At 41.5% G+C, this 24451-nt stretch overlaps 1 protein-coding gene across 1 annotated transcript in view; it reads left to right on the top strand.

Annotated features, from left to right (window-relative positions):
* Positions 1-20132: 20132 nt before the first annotated feature.
* The window catches only part of LOC115145809 (long-chain-fatty-acid--CoA ligase 1-like), a 56401-nt gene continuing 52082 nt past the window's right edge, over positions 20133-24451 (top strand). Inside the window, exon 1 of the mRNA XM_029687353.2 lies at positions 20133-20208. The gene's annotated coding sequence lies outside the window, so the exon portion shown is untranslated. The remainder of the gene's footprint in view (positions 20209-24451) is intronic.

The raw sequence follows: 24451 nt of genomic DNA, 5'->3' as shown, positions 1-24451 counted from the left end.
AGTCAAAAAAATGGAGAACCTTTTCATAATGTTGCCCAACAAAGACTCAACAAACTTACCTGAGACTCCCTGTCTCTGCCAGTCTGTCCCTGCCCATCTGTCCCGAGCTCTGCCATCTGTGTGACATCTGTTGCCTGCTCTGCCTAATGACATCATTGTGAAACATTTTTCTATTAGCATTTCATTTCTTTCCTATGAACATTTTATCAACTAGTCTTTGAGATATTAGGCTACTAGGGTTCTTACTTTGCATTTTGGTGTACTGAAATACTCTGATGTCCATCTTTTTTTTTGCCATTTTTCTACCTGGCTGGCTACACAGTGTGTAGGATATTTACAGTAGGAGATGGGCTTCTATCATCTTATCCTCTATCATTCTATATGGGCTTCGATCTAAAAGGATTGAAACGGATTGCAGTGATGAGTTGACAGCTGTATGAGTTCACCATTTACACAACATATACTGAAACCTTTTGTAATTTTAATATAGTTTGTTTCATGTTGGCTGGCTTCCAACAATGGCTGATTTTGCAAAGCTAGCGAGCACCATGTGGTGTTTGCTATAATCTTTGCTATCTGGTTAAATAAAGGTGAAAAAAATAAAAGTTCCCTAGCGACAATTTAGCTTTTGCAACGAGACCATTAAATATATTTAAGGCAATGGTAGAGGAGAGTGTAGTTCAGTTTATCGCTAACCTTATCACAGGGACTTTGAAGCACTACAGATGCATGCTGATCTTGGAATAAACTGACAATAGCAAAGATTCCATCTTTGACGACGCCACATAAATGGAATAGGTACTAGCTAGCTTGATAGTTAACGTTTGCTTTAGTTTGCGCGCTAGCTCTGCAAATTCAGCTAGTGTATGTGTGAACCCTGCCAACATAAAAAAAAACATTGCTATGTCACGATTGACTGGATTAACCTCACATCAGTTACGTGCATTGAGTGCCTTTCAAACAGTAGATACTCTGTTACCTTGCCAGCTAAGGAACTGGCAGTGGATCAAACCATTGCGACCCCCCCGCCCTTTGCCTCACAATCTTTTGAAACTTTAAAACGCGCTATTAAGTGTCTATAATCAGCACAAGTGCTTTCATTGCGTATTATTAATATTATTGAAATTACATAGTTATGTTTACAGTGATACATTGTTGGGGACAAATCATATTTTTCCCAGGATGGGGGGGGTCGTGTTCCCCCCGTCCCCCCTGGGATTTCCGCCTATGATTTAATTGTACTGTTATGCTAGTAACCTTCCGAAGTCAATTAACGTGAGGGCGATGCCATTTTCTACCACACGGTGGCGCCAACTATTTATTAAGGCGTTTCTTGTTACTTTTCTGTGTTGATTCTTGGTCTTGTTAGACAACTACTACTGAACTCTTATTTTCAGTGCATTATGTTCGCGCTGATTTTATAGAAGTGTTCATATTGATTGTGATAAAAAAAAACGTAATATTTACATTTAAAAAATATATATATAGCTACATATTTATTAAAAAATAAAAAAAATCATTTGTAATTTTTTGGTTTAATGGAACGCTTTGGGAGAGGTAGGGGAGTTCTCATGTTTAACCCTTCACCGCCAGTGGGTAGGGGGGCAGCTATTTCTCCAGTTACACACCTCTGGCCAGGCCAACTACACAGGCAAGTGTGCGCTTTCCACATGATTTAGAGCTACCTCAACTCAGTGCATTCGAGCCAGTTTTACCTAGTCCTAGGAAGGAGGATGTGTCTATGGATTTCCTGGCAGACATTGTTAAGCAGATAGGTTACTCCATAGGTGACAATATTGCCTCTTGTTTGGAATCAAAGGATGTGGGGTGGGACAGAAGGTTGATTATGTTGGTGGTACCAAGGTTGGGGCCAGCTCTAGTCTAAATGTAGTGGTGAAAATGATGTCAGAGAACCAGTGTGTTTCAGGGGGGATGGTTTAGAGGAATGAACAGTGCATGAGTGGGAGGAGACCATGCAGAAGAAGGGCTATAGTGGGCAGGAGAGGTCAGATGATGTTTTGGGTAAGCTGACAGGGCGGGCATGTAACGTGGTGAGAGTAAGCCTACGCAGTAACCCAGTTGACTTAAGCCAGGGCCCTAGACCGGTTTTTGACATTCTGAAGCATCAGTTTAGCAACACAATCAACTCTGACATGCCCCTAGCTGATGTTTATTCTACTTTGCCAATGGATCCTTTTGATTACTGGATCAGACTGAACAGGGCCATAGACGTGGCAGAGGACCGTTTGAAGAGGCAGAACAAGGAGCTAGACAATCCATCACGTGTTCTGACTGTCATGTTCATCAAGCACTGTCCGAACTCAAAGCTGTCATTGATATTAATGTGCAAACCATTGCATGACTGGACGGCTGCGGAGGTCCATGGCAGGCTGGAGGAGTACCAGAGGAAGTGCAAGGCTCCACGTCCCTTGCGGCTGGCCCCACTGTTCACCACACTGACGCAGGAAGTAAGTAGGCCAGTGTCGGCTGTTGCAAACTGCCCGGACCCCTTGCAGCAGCCCACAAATGGCTCATCCGAGGCATTGGATCGTGTGATTACCATGCTTGAATGGGTCTTGGAGCAGAGGCCACAGCAACCTGTAGGCGGCTATGATAACCGTTTCCAGAGGAGGCCCCGGAGAAGGGAGAACCCGTCTTTGCAATGCAAAGTGTGTGGGGGTGCGAATCACAGCACAATGGATCATTGTTATTCACACCACCTCTGCTTCCTCTGTTATGCAGCTGGGCACACACGTCAAGAATGTCCTTGCACTTCATCGGTAACTCCCGACGCTCCATCAAAAAGCAACACGACACAGCGGCAGGAAAACTAGCTGGCCCGCATGGGATGGGGGGAAGTGCTGGGCCTTGTGAGGTGCCCCAATCAGATAGTGGTGTAGATTTAGAGTCAATATATTCAAGTGTTTGTGATGACGTCAAGTCGAACGAAAAAGTAATTATGCAAAATGCACAGAGAGTGCTCCACAACGATGAACTCTTCTATATTAGTCTGTTACTGGGGGATGTTATAGAGGTGTGCGCTATGATTGACAGCGGTTCTATGGCATGCCTCTTCAAACAGTCCTCTGCCACCTCTATGGCCCTAGAATAAACATCAGCTAGGGGCATGTCAGAGTTGATTGTGTTGCTAAAGTGATGCTTCAGAATGTCAAAAACCGGTCTAGGGCCCTGGCTTAAGTCAACTGGGTTACTGCGTAGGCTTACTCTCACCACGTTACGTGCCCGCCCTGTCAGCTTACCCAAAACTTCATCTGACTTTTCCTGCCCACTGATTGTTAATCAGATATAATAAAACAGAGTATAAGTGTACTTAGTTACAGTTCCATTTAAAAATGAGAATATTGTTTAGTCATTTATTCATGATATTCCTAACACACAGCAACTCACTGCCTCCCTGAAGACGAACAATGTATATGAACTGCTTCAGTCTGGTTTTAGACCCCATCATAGCTCTGAGACTGCACTTGTGAAGGTGGTAAATTAAATGTATTTTAATGGCGTCAGACCAAGGCTCTGCATCTGTCCTCGTGCTCCTAGACCTTAGTGCTGCTTTTGATCGGTCACCACAGTCCTTTGGAGAGATTCGCATCACAAATTGGTCTACATGGACAAGTTCTGGCCTGGTTTAGATCTTATCTGTCGAAAATATATCAGTTTGTCTCTGTGGATGGATTGTCCTCTGACAAATCAACTGTACATTTCAATGTTCCTCAAGGTTCTGTTATAGGACCACTATTGTTTTCACGATATATATTATCTCTTGGTGATGTCATTTAGAAACATAATGTTAACTTTGACTGCTATGCGGACAATACACAGCTGTACATTTCGATGAAACATGGTGAAGCCCCAAAATTAACCTCCCTGTAAGCCTGTGTTTCAAACATAAGGAAGTGGATGGCGGCAAATGTTTCACTTTTAAACTCGGACAAAATAGAGATGCTAGTTCTAGGTCCCAAGAATAAAAGAGATTTATCTGTTGGATCTGACAATTAATCTTGATGGTTGTACAGTCGTCTCAAATAAAAAGTACCTCGGGGTTACTCTGGACCCTGATCTCTCTTTTGACAAACATATTAAGGACAGCTTTTTCACATCTACGTAACATTGCAAAAATCTGAAGCTTTCTGTCCAAAAATGATGCAGAGAAATGTATCCATGCTTTTGTCACTCCTAGATTAGACTACTGCAATGCTCTACTTTCCGGCTACCCAGATAAAGCACAAAATAAACTTCAATTAGTGCTAAACATGGCTGCTAGAATCTTGATTAGAAGCAAAACATTTGATCACATTACTCCAGTGCTAGCCTTTCTACACTGGCTTCCTATTAAGGCTAGGGCTGATACAAAGCATTATATGGGCTTGCTCCTACGTATCTTTCCGATACACTACGGTCACAAGACGCAGGCCTTCTTATTGTCCCTAGAATTTCTAAGCAAACAGCTGGAGGCAGGGCTTTCTCCTATAGAGCTACATTTTTATGGAATGGTCTGCCTATCCATGTGAGAGACGCAGACTCGATCTCGACCTTTAAGTCTTTATTGAAGACTCATCTCTTCAGTAGGTCGTATGATTGAGTGTAGTCTGGCCCAGGGGTGTGAAGGTGAACGGAAAGGCACTGGAGCGACGAACCGCCCTTGCTGTCTCTGCCTGGCCTGTTCCAATCTCTCCACTGGGATTCTCTGCCTCCAACCCTTTTACAGGGTCTGAGTCACTGGCCTACTGGTGCTCTTCCATGCCGTCCCTAGGAGGGGTGCGTCACTGAGTGGGTTGAGTCACTGACGTGATCTTCCTGTCCTGGTTGGTGCCCCCCTCGGGTTCGTGCCGTGGGGGAGATATTCGTGGGCTATACTCGGCCTTGTCTCAGGGCAGTAAGTTGATGGTTGGAAGATATCCCTCTAGTGGTGTGGGGGCTGTGGGTGGGGTTATATCCTGCCTGGTTGCCCCTGTCCGGGGGTATCGTCGGACGGGGCCACAGTGTTTCCCGACCCCCTCCTGTCTCAGTCTCCAGTATTTATGCTGCAGTAGTTTATGTGTCGGGGGGGCTAGAATCAGTCTGTTATATCTGGAGTATTTCTCCTGTCTTATTCGGTGTCCTGTGTGAATTTAAGTATGCTCCCTTTAACTCTCTCTCTTTTCTCTCTTCTCTCAGAGGACCTGAGCCCTAGGACCATGCCTCAGGACTAACTGGCGTGATGACTCCTTGCTGTCCCCAGTCCACCTGGTCGTGATGCTGCTCCAGTTTCAATTGTTCTGCCTGCGGCTATGGAACCCTGACCTGTTCACCGGACGTGCTACCTTGTCCCGGACCTGCTGTTTTCGACTCTCTCTCTCTCTACCGCAGCTACAGTCTCTAACTCTGAATGATTGGCTATGAAAAGTCAACTGACATTTACTCCTGAGGTGCTTACCTGTTGCACCCTCTACAACCACTGTGATTATTATTATTTGACCCTGCTGGTCATCTATGAACGTTTGGACATCTTGGCCATGTACTGTTATTATCTCCACCCAGCACAGCCAGAAGAGGACTGGCTACCCCTCATAGCCTGGTTCCTCTCTAGGTTTCTTCCTAGGTTCCTGCCTTTCTAGGGAGTTTTTCCTAGCCACCGTGCTTCTACACCTGCATTGCTTGCTGTTTGGGCTTTTAGGCTGGGTTTCTGTACAGCACACTTTGTGATATCGGCTGATGTAAAAAGGGCTTTATAAATACATTGTTTGATTGATCATCATAATACCATATCATACATTTTCATTATGTAGTTCTCAAAATCAGTAGTAGACAAACCAGTTTCAAATCTATAGGTTTACCAAACGGTTAAGTGATTATCGATTAAGAGCAGTCAGAGTAATAGTAAAATGTATTAACAAATAAACAGACTATCATATCAAAATTAATGTGAGCATTGCATTGTGAAAGCAATTACTTAATGTGAACATACTGTAAGGTGAAACATGTAATTCAAGATAAAACTGATTAACTTTGCTGAAAAAAGTGACTGTATTATTTAATGGGTTGTACTTAGTCAGTTGAGTAAATGGTACATATTATTTTGGAACTTGATCCACAATTTGTTTTATAATTTGGCAGGTTGTGTTGTAAAAAGAAAAAAGTTATATTGCCATATCGACAGATTTTTCACATCGTCAGCTCGGGTATTCAAACCAGTAACTTTTCAGATACTGGCCCAATGCTCTAACCATTAGGCTACTGCTGCCTGTAATGGCAGGTTGTGAGCATGTTGAGAAATATGTGTCTTACAGTTTAATAATCCTTATACAGTACATACGTAAGACAAATCATCAGAAATAGGGGTATTGGCTACTGCAAAAACGTAGAACAGTGTTGTATTCCATTTCTGCCCCATGCAACATTGTACTAAATCACCTTTTCCACGTGACTTGTCAACTGATGCAGTATCCCCTGCTTGAAATTCATCAGCTTTTAGTGTATCATTGACATTTAGATCATGAGTGGAATATATGATTAAATACAACCCAAGTATTTCAGCATTGCACTACACTATCATTTCAAATGGTAGTGCATACACTCTAAAATGAGGGGTTCAAGAATGGTTCTTCTAAGATCCTCAAAGTTCTTTGAGAAACCTTAGGGTTCTTGGCATTGAACATTACCCCCAAAATGTTATTCCAAGAACCCCATAAGAGGTGGGGTTCATTGATGAACCTCCTTAGTTGTTGGGCTTCTTGCAGGGACCTAACTGCCCGACTGAAACATTTGGATTTTAATATGAAAGGATTTGAATATGAAAGGACATAATTGAAAAATTTAAAGATCTCAATTTGAGATAAGGTTTGTCCCTTATATGATCTAAATTGATATTGTTTTATGATGATACCATCTATCTTTTCAAATTCATACAAATATTGTACATTTGGAATTATAGTGTAGTGCACTGCTGAAAAACCTGGGTTGTAAATTGAATATATTCCACTCATTATCTAAATGTCAATGATAAACAACCATCACCACCTTCCGGAGACACCTGAAACCCCACCTCTTTAAGGAATACCTAGGATAGGATAAAGTAATCCTTCTCCCCCTCCCCCCCCCCCCCCTTAAAAGACCTAGATGCACTATTGTAAAGTGGCTGTTCCACTGGATGTCATAAGGTGAAAGCACCAATTTGTAAGTCGCTCTGGATAAGAGCGTCTGCTAAATGACTTAAATGTAAATGTAAATGTAATAAAACAGAAAATGGACACAGTTCAATGGATAAAAAGTCAACAGAGGTAAGAATATGTAGGCTATAAGAATATGTTGAAGGCTAGCTGTATTGGGTCCAGGTGACTGAACTGCTCACTTTTGTGTCTGCCTGCAGGTATACAGAGGAGGAGGCATACAAATGTATGTTGTGCAGATCACATGTACCATCCTCCCTTACCTTGTCAATGACAATCCCATAGGCTTCTACATTATGGACAAGGCATGTGTATGAAAACCATTATCAAAACAGTTTTTTTTTTTTCATTCACATTTACCACTAAAACCAAGGTATGATTACTGTCGTGTGCGTGTTTTGTTAAAACATCTCTGTAATTACCATTTTTTTTATTCACAGACTTCACCCTCCCTACACCTCTGATAAAAATAACAGGAAACCTGTTTGATCACCATACACTGCAAAATCATTCTGGCTATGGATACAGAGAACATCAACACATTAACATCCACACGCCAGAGGATATACCCATTGGACTTGGGGCTCTGCTGGGAATTTACCACATATTTGGATATTTTATTCTAATTTGCCACTAAAATCATAATTAACACTGACAACAAAAATATTAATAAGGGGGGATAGTTCAAAAACAAACCCAAAAGGTTCTTCAAAATGTTATTTGAGGATCCATTAAAAGGGGTTCTTTGGATAACCCTTTTATGGGGTTCCCCAACAGTTTCAATTTGAAGAAGCCCTAAAGGAAACTCCATGAACTTTTTCTATTTAGAATGTAGAGTGACTCCACGTTGTCCTATTGAAGCACACTGGTTGACAGAGAATAATGATGTAGTATTTACAGACACATACATATATTATTTGGTTTTCCTTCACACATAAATTCATGTCAAATTGATACATTTATGAGATAAAATATAGAAATGTACAGTGTTCAGCATTTATCAAACTATACGTTAACTAAGAACTATATTTTAGTTCAGTAGTTATCTGTTTAGAGCAGTTTGATTAGGTGATAGTGAATTGTATTGTTAACAAATGACATTACAACAATATCAAAAGTAATGTGAATATTGCATTTTGAAAAGCAGATACTGATTGAATATGTAGACTATCCAAATTGAAAGAGTGATTTGGTGCATTTACAAAGTGACTTTGTAAATGTGTTTGTTGTACTCAGTAAAATGTGCTTAGAGTTTTGAAACATAAGCCATTTTGATGTTTAGAATTTTTTCTTGGAGTTGTGAAAATTGCACCAAAGTGATTGCAAAAAAAACTGTAATGCCACATATAATTGACGTGTTGACAATTTTTCATCAGAAAAATAATATAAGCCTATTTTGTAGCCTATCGATGTCCGATCTTAATATGACCTATTTTGTTTCAGGGGGAAAACTAACCTGCAGTAGGAGGATTTGAATGAATATTGAATATTTAGAATCGCCACCAGGGGGCAGTTAGAAGTGGTGTTTGCACTACCATACGTGGGGGTCTATGGAATAAAACAATTCTTGCATTCACGTTTCTAAATGTTATGCATTTTATTGCAATACAGAATATAGTAATATGTAGTCAGCCATTCAAATTGATACTCTTCAAATTGACAATGAAATAATGACTATCCTCTGTAGCTCTAAGCTTTAGATTTAGATTTCGTTGAATAACATAACTGATAGTCTGACATCAAACAAAGAGTCTCACTTTGATGTGTCCTACTCTAGTAGTAGGACATTGGACATCTAGTAGTGCGCTATTGGTCTGCTCAAATTAAATCATGAGCAAAACATATAATTGGGATCAACATTTTATCAAATAACAGTTTTCCATAATCAAACATTTAAGGTTCGAAAGAAAGGCAAAGCTTTCCAATTATTAAAATTAAAAGTCTGTAATTGAACATAAAAAGTTGTTTGAAAATAACACAGTGTACTACTGATGATGTTTGAAAGACGCTGTTATGGTTATTATTGCATATGAAATATTGTTATTACAGAATGAACCATTTCCAGTTATAACCACAATAGGAAGCATAAATACATTGTAGACATTATACTTGTCTGTCATAAGAAGGCAAACTTTGGTGGTGGATGAGTTGAGTTGACGCCCATTCAATTCAAAGTGCATTGAGCACCTGGTGGAAAAGCACTATAGCAATCCAATCCATTATGTTCATAATTATTGTTTGTCATCAGCTTAAAGGGGTAGAGCATGTAGTCCTACTGCCACATCAGCCCATTTTTTCCCCTTTTACCTGAAATGCTTATGGCCAGTCCGTTTCAGCCTACTGTTTTTCCCAAGTGGGAAAAAGTGAAAGATGGGATCTAGTAGTGGATTGCTTTATTACTTTGCGGTTGTGGCTGCAGACTGGGTTCTGCACAGAACTATTGGCCAGATTTACCCAGGTTTGCACAGCAATCTAAAATGAAAAGGTTCCTGGAGTATTTGTTAGGGGTTATTCAAGTTGAAACTGTTAAAGTTATTTGAAGAACCCTTTATGTGTATGTGTGTAGATGCGTAGTAATAGTGTAGATGAAGATGGTGCATGGTGATTGATTAACAAAACATGCACACAACAGTATTCATACCTTGGTTTGTGTGGTAAATGTGAATGAAAAAACACTGTATTATGGACATACCTTGTCTATAATGTAGAGGCCTATAGGATATTAATTGAAGAGGTAAGGGAGGAGGATGGTAATGTGATCTGCATAACATACCAATACCAGTTGACATACGTACCTTTGTATGCCTCCTCGTCAGTAGTATACCTGCAGACACAGACACAAAAGTGATCAGTTCAGTCATCTGCACCCAATACAGCTAGCTTTCAACATATTTGTATAGCCTGCAGTACATATTCTTACCTCTTTGTGATTGATATCCATGGAATTGTGTCCATTTTCAGTTTTAGAAAGATTTGCACAAATATGAAAAGATAGATGGTGTCATCAGGAAACAATATCAATTTAGATCATACAAGGTACAAACCTTACCTTAAATTGAGTAGATCTTTACATTTTTCAGTTAAGTGCCTGCACCTGCTGTCCTTTCAAATTCAAATCCAAATGTTTCAGTTGGGCAGTTAGGTTCCTGCAAGAACCTCCAACTAAGGAGGTTCCTTGATGAACCCCACCTCCTATGGGGTTCTTGAAAGAACCTTTTGGGGCACTTCAGTGCCAAGAACCTTAAGGTTCTTCAAAGAACTTTGAGGATCTTAGAAGAACCCTTCTTGAACCCCTCATTTTTTGAGTGCAGATGCCAAATTGGCACCTTCAGTAATGGATAAAACACCAAAAACAAATAACAATTATGAAACTGTCTTCATCTACACTATTACTACACACATACGTATTCTTTCACTAAACTTTTATTTGCTATTTTTGTACTGTCCTTTATGTTCGGTCCTCTGCGGCTAGTAGTAGTAGAACATGGCTTTTGCAACGCCAGGATAGTGGGTTTAATTTCTGGGTTCTCCCATAAGTTAAAAATTGTATACATGACTGCTAAATAGCATACATTATTATTATTATTATTATATTATTTCATAAAACAGGTGGACATGGAACATCCTTTTCTCAGACATCCAGTGTTGTTTTGCTTGTACACAGATTTGTTTTTAATCTGCCCTTAATGTACGTATTTGTGCAATAGTACATTTTTTACTTTACATTCATTCCCCATCATCAGGATCAGCCATTGGCTTGGTTGAGGCACCTGCTCGGAATGTTGTTGACCAATCCTAGGGAATGTCACCAGCTCCCTCAGATTTCTCTGTGCTCTTTTGTTGAATGCTTGCTTCCATTACTCGACACGCCACAATTGCTCTATTGAATTTGAGATCTGGACACTGTGGCGCGTACCTGCTGTACGCGCAATGTTGTTGGGGTGCGCCAAATAAAAATGTGATTCACGTTTAAAAAAAAGGTTTTTTAAATAATCATATGATTTTTCTTCACATTTTCAAACAGTCCATTGATGTTTTACAACGGGGCTATACATTTGGGTGAGTTTTTTTTCCTCACCTGAGTAGCATCATTTCACTGCCAAAAAATAAAATTAAGCCATCTAGTGTTCAGCGAAATAACAACACAATGTCAAATACAGGTAGCATAGTCAAATAATAAAGATCCAGTCACATTAACCGTTACTCTCTCGTAGCTGCTGCTCATGTTGGTATCTGTATTGATGGTGCACATAGTGGACTGGTAACGCGGGTACACTGCAGCACCCACCAAGAGGCTCTTTCTGCCAAGGGAATGCCTGACAGCTTGAAAGACGTTTAAGACACTACAGTGAAAATGGTTAACTTTGTTAAAGCAAGGCCCCTGAACTCTCGTGTATTTTCTGCACTATGCAATGATATGGGGAGTGACCATGTAACACTTACAACATACAGAAGTGCGCTGGTTATCAAGGGGCAAAGTATTGACATGTTTTTTTAAACTGAGAGACAAGCTTAAAGTTTTCGTTACTGACCCTAATTTTCACTTGTCTGACTGCTTGCATGATGACGAGTTTCTCACACGACTGGCCTATCTGGGTGATGTTTTTTCTCACCTGAAGAATCTGAATCTAGGATTACAGGGACTCTCCGCAACTATATTCAACGTGCGGGACCAAATTGAGGCAATGATTATGAAGTTGGAGCTCTTCTCTGTCTGCATTAACAAGGACAACACAGAGGTCTTTCCATCATTGTATGATTTGTGCGCAAATGAACTCAAGTTTACGGACAATGTCAAATGTGATATAGCGAAGCACCTGAGTGAGTTGGGTGCGCAATTACGCAGGTACCTTCCCAAAACAGATGACACAAACAACTGGATTTGTTATCCTTTTCATGCCCTGCCTCCAGTCCACCGAAATCTGAACAAGAGAGCCTCATCGAAATTGCAACAAGCAGTTCTGTGAAAATCTATTTTAATCAGAAGCCCTGCCAGAATTCCGCTCAGAGTAACCTGCCTTGGAAAATCGAGCTGTTAAGACACTTAAGACCCTTTGCAACCACATACAGTTGAAGTCGGAAGTTTACATACACCTTAGCCAAATACATTTAAACTCAGTTTTTCACAATTCCTGACATTTAATCCCAGTAAAAATTCCCTGTTTTAGGTCAGTTAGGATCACCACTTTATTCGAAGAATGTGAAATGTCAGAATAATATTGGAGAGAATGATTTATTTCAGCTTTAATTTCTTTCATCACATTCCCAGTGGGTCAGAAGTTGACATACACTCAATTAGTATTTGGTAGCATTGCCTTTCATTTCTTAACTTGGGTCAAACATTTCGGGATGGCCACTCCAATACCTTGACTTTGTTGTCCTTAAGCCATTTTGCCACAAATTTGGAAGTATGCCTGGGGTCATTGTCCATTTGGAAGACCCATTTGTGACCAAGCTTTAACACTCCTTCCGTGGCCTCCAACTGCTCTTAAACGAATGCATGCTTTTCAACCGTTCGCTGCCTGCACCCGCACGCCTGACTAGCATCACCACCCTGGATGGTTCCGACCTAGAATATGTGGACATCTATAAGTACCTAGGTGTCTGACTAGACTGTAAACTCTCCTTCCAGACTCATATCAAACATCTCCAATCTAAAATCAAATCGAGAGTCTGCTTTCTATTCCGCAACAAAGCCTCCTTCACTCACGCCGCCAAACTTACCCTATTAAAACTGACTATCCTACCGATCCTCGACTTTGGCGATGTCATCTACAAAATAGCTTCCAATACTCTACTCTGCAAACTGGATGCAGTTTATCACAGTGCCATCCGTTTTGTTACTAAAGCACCTTATACCACCCACCACTGCGACCTGTATGCTCTAGTCGGCTGGCCCTCGCTACATATTCGTCGCCAGACCCACTGGCTCCAGGTCATCTACAAGTCCATGCTAGGTAAAGCTCCGCCTTATCTCAGTTCGCTGGTCACGATGGCAACACCCACCCGGAGCACGCGTTCCAGCAGGTGTATCTCACTGATCATCCCTAAAGCCAACACCTCATTTGGCCGCCTTTCGTTCCAGTTCTCTGCTGCCTGTGACTGGAACGAATTGCAAAAAATCGCTGATGTTGGAGACTTTTATCTCCCTCACCAACTTCAAACATCTGCTATCTGAGCAGCTAACCGATCGCTGCAGCTGTACATAGTCTATCGGTAAATAGCCCATCCAATTTACCTACCTCATCCCCATACTGTTTATATTTTTTTACTTTTCTGCTCTTTTGCACACCAGTATCTCTACCTGTTCATGACCATCTGATCTTTTATCACTCCAGTGTTAATCTGCAAAATTGTAATTATTCGCCTACCTCCTCATGCCTTTTGCACACAATGTATATAGACTCTCTTTTTTTCTACTGTGTTATTGACTTGTTAATTGTTTACTCCATGTGTAACTCTATGTGGTCTGTTCACACTGCTATGCTTTATCTTGGCCAGGTCGCAGTTGTAAATGAGAACTTGTTCTCAACTAGAGTACCTGGTTAAATAAAGGTGAAATAAAACATTTAAAATAAAAGAATTACTGACTGATGTCTTGAGATGTTGCTTCAATATATCCACATAATTGTTCTTCCTCATAATGACAACTATTTTGTGAAGTGCACCAGTCCCTCCTGTAGCAAAGCACTCCCACAACATGATGCTGCCACCCCCGTGCTTCACTGCTGGGATGGTGTTCTTCTGCTTGCAAGCCTCCCCCTTTTTCCTCTGAAAATAACGATGGTATTTATGGCCAAACATGTCTATTTTTGTTTCATCAGACCAGAGGACCTTTCTCCAAAAAGTATGAACTTCGTCCCCATGTGCAGTTGCAAACCGCAGTCTGGCTATTTTATCAAGGTTTTTGAGCAGTGGCTTCTTCCTTGCTTAGTGGCCTTTCAGGTTATGTCAATATAGGACTCATTTTACTGTAGATATAGATACTTTGGTACCTGTTTCCTCCAGCATCTTCACAAGGTCCTTTGCTGTTGTTCTGGGATTGATTTGCACTTTTTGCACCAAAGTAGGTTCATCTCTAGGACACAGAAAGCGTCTCCTTCTTGAGCAGTATGAAGGCTGCGTGGTCCCATGGTGTTTGGCTACTATTGTTTGTACAGATGAACATGGTACCTTCAGGTGTTTGGAAATTGCTCCTAAGGATGAACCAGACGTGTGTCTACCATTTTTTTCTGAGTTCTTGGCTGATTTCTTTTGATTTTCCCATGATGTCAAGCAAAGAGGCACTGAGTTTGAAGGTAGGCCTTGAAATACATCCACAGGTACACCTCCAATTGACTCAAATTATGTAAATTAGCCTATCAGACACTTCTAAAGCCATGACATAATTTTCTGGAATTTTCCAAGCTGAAAATAAAGGCACAGTCAACTTAGCCTATGTAAACTTCTGACCCACTGAAATTGTGATCTGTCTGTAAACAATTGCTGGAAAAGTTACTTGTGTCATGCACAAAGTAGAGGTCCAAACCGACTTGCCAAAACTATAGTTTGTTATTAACAAGAAATTTGTGGAATGGTTGAAAAACGAGTTTCAATGACTCCAACCTAAGTGTATGTAAACTTTCGACTCCACCTTCCGGTTCTCGTCCCTCACTAGCATGAAAACTAAATACAGGCACAGACTGTGTGTGGGAAATGATTTAAATCTGAGACTCTCTCCAATACAACCCAGCATTGCAGAGTTATGTGCTTCCTTTCAATCATACCCTTCTCATTAACCTGTGGTGAGTTATTCACAATTGTTGATGAACAAATAAGGTTTTATATGTAAGATGGTTCAATAAATAAATTCTTGATTATTAAATTATTATTTGTGTCCTGGTCCTATAAGAGCTCTTTGTCACTTCCCACGAGCCGGGTTGTGTCACAAACTCACACTCATTCTTATGTTTAATAAATGTATTGTATAGTGTGTGTGTGGCAGGCTTACAATAATGGCAAAAACATTTGAGAGTGCGTTGACCCTGGTGCTAGAGGGGTACGCAGCTGGAGGTTGAATGTTTGAAGGGGTACAGGACTATAAAAAGTTGGGGAATCACTGCTCTAAATGTTAGTTGTCACCATGAAATCACAGAGGACAGTGTGTGAGTAACTTGACCGCTGACTGACAATCTTAATATTAGTTGGACCATTGGTTGGACAAAGTTAAGTTAGGCTAGACAGCATAAGAAATTGATCAGCTGACTTCAAACAATGTCCTTTGCTTACTGTAGGTTATCATGTCCTTTGCCCTGGTAGAATATCATAGTTTGTCCATATGAGAAAAAGGGTAGGCCTAATTAGTGGGTCAAATCAAATCAAATTTTATTGGTCACATATACATGGTTAGCAGATGGTAATGCGAGTGTAGCGAAATGCTTGTGCTTCTAGTTCCGACCATGCAGTAATATCTAACAAGTAATCGAACAATTTCGCAACAACTACCTTTTACACACAAGTGTAAAGGAATGAATAAGAATATGTATACATCAATGTTGTTGTTCAACGCTATCCGGAACATATAGCCTTTTTTATAACCTTTAGCCGTACCCTTATCCTACTTCTCCTCTGTTCCTCTGGTGATGTGGAGGTTAATCCAGGTCCTGCAGTGCCTAGCTCCACTCCCACCCCCCAGGTGCTCTCATTTGTTGACTTCTGTAATCGTTAAAGCCTTGGTTTCATGCATGTTAACATTAGAAGCCTACTCCCTAAGTTTGCTTTATTCACTTCTTTAGCACAATCTGCCAACCCGGATGTCTTAGCCGTGACTGAATCCTGGCTTAGGAAAACCACCAAAAACCCTGAAATTTCCATCCCTAACTATAACATTTTCCACCAAGATAGATCTGCCAAAGGGGGCGGTGTTGCAATCTACTGCAGAGATAGCCTGCAGAGTTCTGTCTTTACTATCCAGGTCTGTGCAATACAATTCGATCTTCTACTTCTAAAAATTCAACTTTCCAGAAACAAGTGTCTTATCGTTGCCGCTTGCTATAGACCACCCTCTGCCCCCAGCTGTGCCCTGGACACCATATGTGAATTGATTGCCCCCCATCTATCTTCTGAGCTCGTGCTGCTCTGTGACCTAAACTGGGACATGCTTAACACCTCGGCCTTCCTACAATCTAAGCTTGATGCCCTCAATCTCCCACAAATGATCAATGAACCTACCAGGTACAACCCCAAATCCGTAAACACGGGCACCCTCATAGATATCATCCTAACTAACTCGCCCTCCAAATACACCTCTGCTGTTTTCAACCAAGATCTCAGCGATCACTGCCTCATTGCCTGCATCCGTAATGGGTCTGCGGTCAAATGACCACCTCTCATCACTGTCAAACAGTGAAACACACATCACTAAAACACTTCAGCGAACAGGCCTTTCTAATCGACCTGGCCGGGGTATCCTGGAAGGACATTGACCTCATCCCATCAGTAGAGGATGCCTGTTTTTTCTTTAAAAATGCCTTCCTCACCATCTTAAATAAGCATGCTCCATTAAAAAAAAATTGAATTAGGAATAGATATAGCCCTTGGTTGACTCCAGACCTGTCTGCCCTTGACCAGCACAAAAACATCCTGTGGCGTTCTGCATGAGCATCGAATAGCCCCGTGATATGAAACTTTTCAGGGACGCTAGGAACCAATATACACAGGCAGTTAGGAAAGCTAAGGCTAGCTTTTTCAAACAAAAATTTGCATCCTATAGTACCAACTCAAAAAAGTTCTGGGACACTGTCAAGTCCATGGAGAATAAGAGCACCTCCTCCCAGCTGCCCACTGCACTGAGGCTAGGAAACACGGTCACTACTGATAAATCCACAATCATTGAGAATTTCAATAAGCATTTTTCTACGGCTGGCCATGCTTTCCACCTGGATACCCCTACCCCAGTCAAGAGCCCTGCGCTCCCCACAGCAACTCGCCCAAATCTTCAAAGGGGGAGACACTCTAGACCCAAACTACTACAGACCTATATCTATTCTACCCTGCCTTTCTAAGGTCTTCGAAAGCCAAGTTAACAAACAGATTACCGACCATTTCGAATCTCTGCGTACCTTCTCCGCTATGCAATCTGGTTTCAGAGCTGGTCATGGGTGCACCTCAGCCACGCTCAAGGTCCTAAACGATATTATAACCGCCATCGATAAGATACATTACTGTGCAGCCGTATTCATCGACCTGGGTAAGGCTTTCGACTCTGTCAATCACAACATTCTTATTGGCAGACTCCACAGCCTTGGTTTCTCAAATGATTGCCTCGCTTGGTTCACCAACTACTTCTCCGATAGAGTTCAGTATGTCAAATAGGAAGGCCTGTTGTCCGAACCTCTGGCAGTCTCTATGGGGGTGCCACAGGGTTCAATTCTCGGGCCGACTCTCTTCTCTGTATACATCAATGATGGTGCTCTCGCTGCTGGTGATTCTTTGATCCACCTCTACGCAGATGACACCATTCTGTATACCTCTGGCCCTTCGTTGGACACTGTGTTAACTAACCTCCAGATGAGCTTCATTGCCATACAACTCTCCTTCCGTGGCCTCCAACTACTCTTAAATGCAAGTAAAACTAAATGCATGCTCTTCAACCGATTGCTGACCACACCTGCCTGCCCGTCCAGCATCACTACTCTGGACGGTTCTGACTTAGATTATGTGGACAACTACAAATACCTAGGTGTTTGGTTAGACTGTAAACTCTCCTTCCAGACTCACATTAAACATCTCCAATCCAAAATTAAATATAGAATTGGCTTCCTATTTCACAACAAAGCATCCTTCACTCATGCTGCCAAACATACCCTCATAAAACTGACCATCCCACCGATCCTCGACTTCGGCGATGTCATTAACAAAATAGCCTCCAACACTCGACTCAGCAAACTGGATGCAGTCTATCACAGTGCCATCTGTTTTGTCAAGAAAGACCCATATACTACCCACCACTGCGACCTGTACACTCTCGTTGGCTGACCCTCGTTTCATACTCGTCACCAAACCCACTGGCTCCAGGTCATCTACAAGTATCTGCTAGGTAAAGCCCTGCCTTATCTCAGCTCACTGGTCACCATAGCAGCACCCACCCGCGCTCCAGCAGGTATATCTCACTGGTCACCCCCAAAGCCAATTCTTCCTTTGACCGCCTCTCCTTCCAGTTCTCTGCTGCCAATGACTGGAACGAACTGCAAAAATCTCTGAAGCTGGAGACTCTTACCTCCCTCACTAGCTTTAAGCACCAGCTGTCAGAGCAGCTCACAGATCACTGCACCTGTACATAGCTCATCTGTAAATAGCCCATCCAATCTACCTCATCCCCATACTGTATTTATTTATTTATCTTGCTCCTTTGCACCACAGTATCTCAACTTGCACATTCATCTTCTGCACATCCTACAATTCCAATGTTTAATTGCTATATTGTAATTACTTTGTCACCATGGCCTCTTTATTGCCTTACCTCTCTTATCCTACCTCATTTGCACATGCTGTATATAGATTTTTCTACTCTACTGTGTTTTGGCAAAGTGGGTGGGGTTATATCCTTCCTGTTTGGCCCTGTCCGGGGGTGTCCTCGGATGGGGCCACAGTGTCTCCTGACCCCTCCTGTCTCAGCCTCCAGTATTTATGCTGCAGTAGTTTATGTGTCGGGGGGCTAGGGTCAGTTTGTTATATCTGGAGTACTTCTCCTGTCCTATTCGGTGTCCTGTGTGAATCTAAGTGTGCGTTCTCTAATTCTCTCCTCCTCTCTTTCTTTCTCTCTCTCGGAGGACCTGAGCCCTAGGACCATGCCCCAGGACTACCTGACATGATGACTCCTTGCTGTCCCCAGTCCACCTGGCCGTGTTGCTGCTCCAGTTTCAACTGTTCTGCCTTATTATTATTCGACCATGCTGGTCATTTATGAACATTTTAACATCTTGGCCATGTTCTGTTATAATCTCCACCCGGCACAGCCAGAAGAGGACTGGCCACCCCACATAGCCTGGTTCCTCTCTAGGTTTCTTCCTAGGTTTTGGCCTTTCTAGGGAGTTTTTCCTGCTTCTACACCTGCATTGCTTGCTGTTTGGGGTTTTAGGCTGGGTTTCTGTACAGCACTTTGAGATATCAGCTGATGTACGAAGGGCTATATAAATAAATTTGATTTGATATTTTTGATTGTATGTTTGTTTGTTCCATGTGTAATTCTGTGTTGTTGTATGTGTCAAACTGCTTTGCTTTATCTTGGCCAGGTCGCAGTTGCAAATGAGAACTTGTTCTCAACTAGCCTACCTGGTTAAATAAAGGTGAAATAAAACAAAAAATATCCCAGTCCACGTGATCGAAGCAATCTTGAAGCGTGGCATCAGATTGGTCGGACCAGCGCTGAACATTCCTGAGCACCGGCGTTTCCTGTTTCAGTTTCTGGCTATAGGCAAACAAAATTGAGCAGTTGTCAGATTTCCCGAAAGGACTGCGATTGAGAGCTTTGTATGTGTCGCGGAAGTTAGAGTAACAATGATCCAGAATTTTGCCAGCCTGGGTCGCGCATTCAATATGCTGATACAATTTAGCGAGTGTCTGATAATGTGGCAAAACTTTGCTGTCAAAAACAACAAGAAATGTAATAAAATCCTAGGTTACATGAATTGCTTTGATAAAGATTGCGTTGAAATTGAACTTGGAACAAAATTGAACTTGTCTGAACAAATTTGCAGTCGAAGCATCTTTAATAAACTAATTCAAGTGGTTTGATCAAATATGATCTGAAACTCTTTTGGTGATTGCATGTGTAATTGAATAATGTGACGTAAATTAAGTGTGATGGAATGTGCAAAAAATGTGGGTGTACGTTAACGTTCAATAGAAATTGACCAATGAAAACACGCCTTTGAAAATATATGGGAGAAAAAATATATATTAGGCAGCATCACTGATTGGCCAAGCAGCTGCTTTACTGGTGAGCGCTACATCCACTTTAAAGATTCTGAATGGTTCACGCCTAGGAGGCTGCTTAACACAGGTTTGTTGGCTGTTGAACTTTATGCTTTGCCTATTCAATTATATTGTTCCAGGTTTGTGCTCAATGACGATGTAAAAATAATGAATACATTATTGTGTTTGCACAATAACATTGATAACTGGGTCATTTAAAAAACCCACCAGTCACCATAAATCGCTCAATTTTCAAAAGGGGTAGATGACTGGTGGATTCATTCGTTTTTAAATGTAGATGACCTCCATCATATTATCAATACAGATTACGTGATATCGCAGGCTGGATAGTCTACGGATTTTAAAACGTAGGCCTATACTCGAAACATCACGAAAACAACTGTTTCTTTTACAGGCGTTCCCTATTTCGTAACGTGCTTGGTGAATCAACACGTAGTCATTAAAATAGCTATGTCCTGTATAACTTTTTCTTCCTGTAAACTATATCAACTTATTGCGACCACAAATTGTAAAACGAAATATCCGAGGCAGTCTAGTGGAAGAGGTTGAAGAAAAAGGTCGTATGAGGAAATAGTACGTTTTGTGCGACCCTCAACTTTGTTTCGAAACGTTTATTAGCGTGATGCGCGCTGTTAGGACTTGTGAAAAGAGCCCGAATGACGCCATTGTTAGCTAATATTGTAATACAAGTCTAAAAGGAGACAAGGTATTCATTGTCAAACTCGTGTTGCGGCATCTCCCGCCTTGTCATTTGTATCGAGACTGTTTGCTGAGATGCTATCAGTGATTGTCGAAAGATATTCTTGTGCTTTAAAAAAAAACTATTTAAACAAGCAATATAAAATACTATTTCCATTAGTAAAGCAAAAACGATAGGTTGCTCCGAAATGGAAATACTTTTGATTTGATTTTGGGATTAACAGTCATTTTTCAGGTTGCATTTAAATGGAAAGTGTGATACCCGTTGAAGTGATCAGGTTCTGTTGAAATTGCAATGTAGCAATATATTTTCATGGAGTAGCTTGTTGCATATCAATGCTGCATTTGGCCTACTCTGGTCTTGATGACCTTTTTCAAAGGAAGGTTTATTTTTGCTCTTGCTAAACGGTTCATAAGCGTTAACCTTAGTACAGGTGGCAAGAAAGATTTAGACCTATTGTTACTAAATCGTCAATGTTCTTTGCCAGAAATCTGTAATGCACACTTTGTTAACCCTGCTCAGGGTGGCTGCAAGTTCACAGCTATTTCAAAGACATACACTTGTTACCAATGGTTGTAGCCTACTTATTAAGCCCAAGTTCAAATAATGACTGGTGCCTTTGAAACTTGGTTGTGTAGAACACTTGAACATTTGACGTTTATAAGCTAGGCCTATACCTGGCTCAATGTGGCACAGCAGACAACCACAGAGGAATTGTGTGGAATGTTGCCTGGAGTCTGTTTTTGACATTGACTTACTGAGTGTGCTGGTTTTAACTGCCTCTCCCGTTGACAATATTCTTGAGATGCGAACCCTTTATTTCACTGGATTGGTCTGCCATGTGGTTATCATATGGAGTTGCATTTTTTCATATACTACAAAGGGGAGAGTATTTTGTCAGTGCATTACAGTACTGCTGATGATGACGGTCAGGTTTAGGTGAAAGGTGAATGTCTCTTAATGACTACAACCCCCAGGGGCAGTGTGTTCCTGAAACTCTGTAGTAGTCTGCATTATAAAAACAAAGTTGCCAGCTAAGGGGGAGTGGTGGCATGCCCCCCTGCAAAAATGTTTGCCCTTCAAAATCAGATTTAGTTGCATCTGATGTACCCCAATTTGTTAGTCAATTAAGTAGGCAGCTGGCGCTTATGGAACACATGGAAGGGGTCACCTGTGATGTGTTTCAGTGAGGTGAGATGTTCACAATGTCGCAGATAGAAGTGTAACATACAGGTAACATGGATTCTTATCCTACTTGACAGACAACCATATCTATTCTACTCTATGCTTTTATATATGAACGTATCTGTAACGTTGCACCATCCTGAACCGGTCCCTGTTTACACCCATTCATCATCCAGCCAGGTTGTGTGCCACCTGTTGCCTGGTTCCCAATCCCACCCTAGGTTTTTTTGACTAAAAGGTCCTAGATCTGGTCTGAAACCAACCCCTATGGAACCTTTCTTTAGTAGCATGCATTCATGTCAAATGCAGATATGAACGGATGTGTTGACTGACAACCATGTGGCAACTTCTACAGAAGATCTTCACATGCCTTTTACTATATATTACAAAGGTATTCTGCTACGAAGTCTGGTTCGTATTTGCCTATGTTACATCTCTCCAAATGTGCCGCAAAATGGTGCCGACAGAGGGCTGCTTCGCTTCTAGTCCTTAGGAAACTTTGCAGTTTTTTTATATTTTTATGTATTATTTCTTACATTGTTAGCCCAGAAAATCTTGTTACAGAGCTAGAGCTGGGAAGAATTAGATATCAGAGCGGTGTCAACTTACCAGCACTATGACCAGGAATACGACTGTTCCGAAGCGGATCCTTTGTCCGGACTACCCAGGGAATTTGAGATGATTCCAGAGGCTGATCCAAAACAACGCCGCCAGAGAAGAGGTAGACGGAGCGGTCTTCTGGTCAGACTTTGAAGGCGCGCACACCACCCACCGCTTTCGAGTGCATTTCTTGCGAATGTCTCTAGATGACTGTTCTGCCTTATTATTATTGGACCATGCTGGTCATTTTATGAACATCTTGGCCATGTTATAATCCCACCCGGCACCGCCAGAAGAGGACTGGCCACCCCACAGCCTGGTTCCTCTCTAGGTTTCTTCCTAGGTTTTGGCCTTTCTAGGGAATTTTTCCTAGCCACCGTGCTTCTACACCTGCATTGCTTGCTGTTTTAGGCTGGGTTTCTGTACAGCACTTTGAGATATCAGCTGATGTACGAAGGGCTATATAAATAAATTTGATTTGAGATAATAAAGGTAGATGAAATTAGGGCAAGGGTTGCTTTCCAGAGAGACATCAGGGATTGTAACATACTCTGTTTCACAGAAAATGACTCTCTCGGGATATGCTGTCGGAGTCGATACAGCCACTTGGATTCTTTGTACGTTGCGCCGACAGGAATAAACATTTCTCCGGAGTCATTAAAACTTGTTTTTCAACCCCTCCACAAATTTCTTGTTAACATACTATAGTTTTGGCAAGTCGGTTAGGACATCTACTTTGTGCATGACAAGTAATTTTTCCGACAATTGTTTAGACAGATTATTTCACTTAGAATTCACTGTCACAATTCCATTGGGTCAAGTTTACATACACTAAGTTGACTGCCTTTTAAACAAGTGTTGTCATGGCTTTAGAAGCTTCTGATAGGCTAATTGACATAATTTGAGTCAATTGGAGGTGTACCTGTGGATGTATTTCAAGGCCTACCTTCAAACTCATTGCCTCTTTGCTTGACATCATGGGAAAATCAAAAGAAATCAGCCAAGTCCTCAGAAAAAAAATGGTAGACCTCCACAAGTCTGCTTGATCCTTAGGAGCAATTTCCAAACACCTGAAGGTACCACGTTCACCTGTACAAACCGTAGTAGGTAAGTATAAACCCCACGGGACCATGTAGCCGTCATACCACTCAGGAATGAGACTCGTTCTGTGTCTTAGAGATGAATGTGCTTAGGTGCGAAATGTCCATATCAATCCCAGAACAGCAGCAAAGGACCTTGTGAAGATGCTGGAGGAAACGGGTAAAAAAGTATCTAATATCCACAGTAAAACGAGTCCTATATTGACATAACATGAATGTCTTCTCAACAAGGAAGAAGCCACTGCTCCAAAACAACCATTAAAAAAATCCAGACTACGGTTTGCAACTGCACATGGGGACAAAGATTGTACTTTTTTGGAGAAAGGTCCTCTGCTCTGATGAAACAAAAATAGAACTGTTTGGCCATAATTACCATCGTTATGTTTGGAAGAAAAAGGGGGATGCTTGCAAGCTGAAGAACACTATCCCAAACATGAAGCATGGGGGTGGCAACATGTTGTGGTGCTTTGCTGCAGGAGGGACTGGACTGGTGCACTTCACAAACTAGATGGCATCATGAGGGAGGGAAATTATGTGGATATATTGAAGCAACATCTCAAGACATCAGTCAGGAAGTTAAAGCTTGGTCGCAAATGGGTCTTTCAAATGGTCAATGACCCCAAGCATACTTTCAAATTTGAGGCAAAATTGCTTAAGGACAACAAAGTAAAGGTATTGGAGTGGCCATCCCAAAATGTTTGACCCAAGTTAAACAATTTAAGGCA

The sequence above is a fragment of the Oncorhynchus nerka genome, linkage group LG18, assembly GCF_034236695.1.
Source record: "Oncorhynchus nerka isolate Pitt River linkage group LG18, Oner_Uvic_2.0, whole genome shotgun sequence".
NCBI classification, from domain to species: domain Eukaryota; kingdom Metazoa; phylum Chordata; class Actinopteri; order Salmoniformes; family Salmonidae; genus Oncorhynchus; species Oncorhynchus nerka.
The sequence above is the reverse complement of the archived record's forward strand: the minus strand, read 5'-3'. Positions and strand labels throughout refer to the sequence as shown.